The sequence below is a fragment of the Notolabrus celidotus genome, chromosome 3, assembly GCF_009762535.1.
Source record: "Notolabrus celidotus isolate fNotCel1 chromosome 3, fNotCel1.pri, whole genome shotgun sequence".
In the NCBI taxonomy this organism is placed as follows: Eukaryota; Metazoa; Chordata; class Actinopteri; order Labriformes; family Labridae; genus Notolabrus; species Notolabrus celidotus.
The window spans coordinates 17,027,311-17,030,732 of record NC_048274.1 but is presented as its reverse complement, the minus strand read 5'-3'; the positions used below and the strand labels follow the sequence as shown (position 1 = coordinate 17,030,732).

Here is a 3,422-nt window from a genome sequence, read left to right as displayed (position 1 = left end):
ATTAGATGCTGTGTCCCATTTTCTTACCCTATCGACTGCACCAACCGAGGAGGGACAGGGATTAGGCCCGAGCGCAGTGTAGAGCTGGTCATCTTTAGCAGGAGACTCGGTCCGCTGGTAGGGTGACTGCAGCCGTTGTGCGCTGGCACTCTCGCTGACGTTATGGATGGGGGCAGTATAAGGCATTAGGGCAGGTGGTAAGCTAACCTGATAGCCATGCAGGTGTGTTGGAAGCTGTCGCAGTCTTCCACCTCCTAGAAGTCCGCTTTCAGACGCTGCTGTTCTCTGTGAATCCATGGCGCTGTGGTGGGTGAAGTAATCCGGCTCGAAGGACCAATATTGGAGATTGTGCTTCTCCCGTGCATGAAAGCGTGTATTTATGATGACTGCTGGGACACCTCATCCACCCAGTTGCTCTGGTCAGAGAGTACACGGGGATACACAGTTCACAGTTCAGTTCTTTTAATGTTCCTCATATGCAACAGCAATGGCGAATTGGCTATTTAGCATCATTAAAGGGTGATGATGACAACAGGGGGTGTGATATGATATGACGTGATGGTATCCTGTAAACAATACAAATGCAAATATTAATGACGGGACCCACGAGACGTAACATAACATGCATTGAATGAGATAGCATTAGCGTTAGCAATCCGCGTCAATCAACGTATGACACTGCCGTCACATAAACAAAGTGCGCGCTGCACACCACACTTATAAGAAATGAACAACCATATAAACATGTTCATAGTGAGCATAACTTACTTCTTCACGAACGCATCACATATAAAACTTTAAACTTATCGGCACAACATTCGCGGAGGGTACCGCTCAGGATAACAGTCAGGACCCCTAGCTGCCCGTGGGCAGGCCTGAGCACAAATAACGTAAAACAGTAAAGTCCCTGGGCTGCCCATAGAGGTGCCTAAACGAAAATACTAACGAAACATAGGAAATTTATAACAGGTGGTGACCTACATATCTCCATGAAACATTCTGTATACTTCAGGATGGCATGCATTCATTTATCTGGAAAAATGCTTTTGGAAATACAGCTGCAAAAAAAAAGGTTTAATGTCACAAGCTACTTTCATTTCAACATGTTTTTCATTTCTCTCCTACATTAAAATAGTTTTTGTATAAAAAAATGTTTTGACTCAAACTTTGACTTACACGCATCTCTTCTCGCCACATCCTAGAAATTGAAACATTTTGAATTCCTCCTTTTTCAACAAGTTGTCCACACTTTGACCCCACCTTTGCTAGTTATCTGATTATTGCCCTGCTTACTCAATTAATCCCCATTATCGGATTTGTCTCCCCATGCTTATTTTTATCAGATTGTAGTCAAATCAGAATTTCAGAGTTAATATCTGCACTGTGTCTTTGTTTTTGTTTTTGTACGTCCAATGAAATGTTGTTGTTGTCCTAAAAATGAGCATACAGTAATGCCGTGTAACTAACTGGTTCATAGTGGGGGGCTGTAGTGGTTCTTAACCCTTGTTTCCACCCACAGTAAAATCAATGACTGATTAAAATGAAGCAACAGGAGCAAAATAAGATGAAAACTCAGTTGTCAGCTAGCCAGCAAGCCTTTACTGCAATGTATGGCTTCTCATCAGTTAGGGAGTTTTTGGGATTTCATAAAAAAGACAGGGTTTTGTGGACACAGCAAATACAGAACAACAGTGACTGCAAAAGGGAGAAAATGAAACATGGACATTGGTGGACATTACACCAAAGATATGAGAATGGTTAGCTGCTTGTGGTCTCACACACAAGCTCTCCGTCCCTGCACCAGCTAGTGATTTGATGTAGTTTGCCTATTGTTGTCAGATGTTGGGCCTTTAAAGCAGAAAACTTGTGTAGAGAGTCATCGCACAATCCAAACTAGCTAATAATCAGAACCACGGACAGCAGCCATGGAAACATTTATCACAGCCTGTCTCAAACCACCACAGCTAACGTAACTTACACTGTATGTTGAGGAGCTTAAAACATAGCCAAAAGACATGATTAGTAGGTTAATACACGTTATTGGTGACAGCCTGCATACAGTTTCATTCAAACTTTAAATTCTATCGTTAATGGACTAGTTTTATCACAAACACACAGTGGGGGTGCAAATTTTCTAACATATGAAAGGTAACAATTATATTACGATAGATTCCATGCTTCTCCATAAGTAACAGAAACCTGCACTCACCAATCAGAAGTTCATCCTGCCGGCCTCGCACTCAGCAACGTCTGTAACAACACTGTTGAAGTCCACATTTCTGGCTCTGCTGTTTTCTATCAACAGCATTACCAATCTGGTGAGTCTCTCCTGTCCCATGCTGGTCCTTCAATAATATTTTAGTGTGAGTTTAACACTCAGCCTGTTGTTTCTTCTGCTTCCTTTTTTGAGAGCTGTTTTTATGTTCTGGCTTGCTTAAACATCATGGAGATAACTGGTCGTCTGATTATTTTTCATCTTGCATCTTCATACAAAGTTGGGAGAAAATGTTGATTCACACAAGGTATCATGCGACCTGAAGTTATGTTGCCATTGGATTAAGAAATTAGCATTTCCCATCATGCCTTTCCTTCACAACTTTTGAGAGGAAGAAACCATAAAACAATAGGTAGATGGTTGGTATGAATAATATGCATTTAGGAATAAAAGTATATTAGTAACATTTAAGTAAGCACAAATAAAGTTTTTTTTTTTAAAAGCCTTCAGACAGTTTAAAAACCTTCAGTGTAACTCATCAATTGAAAGAGCGGTGAAAACTAACATCACATGCTTAACAGAAAATACTGGTGTAGCTAGTTCAGACAGTATACTCGTCATGTACAGCAGACAGCCCATGTGCCCCTGTGCATTGCACCGGCTGCATTGCCTACACTTACACACAGCAGCGATATAGCTTGATATGTATTGATCCATCCATTCTCACTCGAACCAGCCAAACACATTCAGTATTGTATCATGTAGCAGCATGAATTCCTCTCAGCCACTCTGATGCACTTCTGTCAGTCTGATGTTGTCTCTTTGTCACATTGTGACTGCTGCAAAAGATACTTGAAAATCTAAATTGTACAGCCAAAGCCTTCAGCTCCATCTGTGAAAGTCTGATGGGGAATACATTTAAAACCATCTGAAAATATCTGGCTCTGATCTTCTTTTCCTCCTTTGTTTTTTTTTCTTGGCTGTCCAGGCGTTCTCAAATCAATCTCAATACAATGGGTATGCCAGAAACAATGGATTCTGGCTGGCAGTCTGAACAAGGCCTTAGTTATTTTGACCTCTGGCAGTATTTGTCTTTTGTTTGCCAGCCTGCCAAACCAATCGAATATGTTTTGGCTCTGTTGTTCAACCTTTTGCAAAACCGTGTTTTTTTGACAAATCATTATCCATTTTATCCAAACTGTCTTCA

At 41.1% G+C, this 3,422-nt stretch overlaps 1 long non-coding RNA gene across 1 annotated transcript; it reads right to left on the bottom strand.

The window, feature by feature from the left end:
- Window positions 1-445: 445 nt before the first annotated feature.
- Window positions 446-954, bottom strand: LOC117810041. The gene is made up of 2 exons (XR_004630673.1): window positions 769-954; window positions 446-566 (listed from the first exon to the last, which is right to left on the bottom strand). It is a non-coding gene; the product is annotated as an uncharacterized LOC117810041 (long non-coding RNA).
- Window positions 955-3,422: the final 2,468 nt, after the last annotated feature.